At 49.6% G+C, this 758-nt stretch overlaps 1 non-coding gene across 1 annotated transcript; it reads left to right on the forward strand.

The window, feature by feature from the left end:
• Nucleotides 1–352: 352 nt before the first annotated feature.
• Trnae-uuc lies at nt 353–424 on the forward strand. The gene has a single exon. It is a non-coding gene; the product is annotated as a tRNA-Glu (tRNA).
• Nucleotides 425–758: the final 334 nt, after the last annotated feature.

Raw genomic sequence — 758 nt, forward strand, 5'->3', positions numbered from 1 at the left:
ATCTGCCACTGTGTGGTCCAAAGTTGCTGAAGTTCAACACGCCACCATCAATACGACCCGGACATCGGTCTACACAGTTCTCGCCCGACCTTAACATTTCCACGGCTGTGACGGTCTGTCTCGGAGCGCATACTGTGTGCCACAGGGTTGTGTAACAGCCACAGTTGGCGAGCTCCCAGCAAGAGTTCGTCTCAGCGGCAAAACTGGACGCCACTAGTAATGGAGTGCTGCCAGGTGATGACCATCTTTATTCGTCACTCCCTCGCATCTCGCCGGCGGTGGCTACAACTCTCGTGTATCTCATCGGCAAGAGCGACAGTGTGACTCAACGTGTGGAAATAGCACACGCGAATCCGGTATGGTCTAGTGGCTAGGATACCTGGCTTTCACCCAGGAGGCTCGGGTTCGATTCCCGGTACCGGAAAAATTTTAGTTTTAGTCCTATGTCCTGTGCCCATTTTGATAGTGCATCGAGGTCGGTATTGAAATTTTCAATAGCTTTCTTAAGATAGCTTGGTTTCGCACTTAGATACAACTGAAGGTCATCAGCATATATATGATATCTGCAATAGGTCAGAACCGATGACACATCATTGACATACAGAGAGAAGAGTATAGGACCTAATACTGAGCCTTGGGAAACGCCTGACACTACCTGCCGCCATTGTGATTTTATATTCCCGGACGGGACGCGTTGCTGACGAGACGTCATGTATGAGCGAAACCATTGCACTGCACTTGGTGAGAAATTTAGACCG

Source organism: Schistocerca piceifrons, chromosome 9 (genome assembly GCF_021461385.2).
Source record: "Schistocerca piceifrons isolate TAMUIC-IGC-003096 chromosome 9, iqSchPice1.1, whole genome shotgun sequence".
NCBI classification, from domain to species: Eukaryota; Metazoa; Arthropoda; class Insecta; order Orthoptera; family Acrididae; genus Schistocerca; species Schistocerca piceifrons.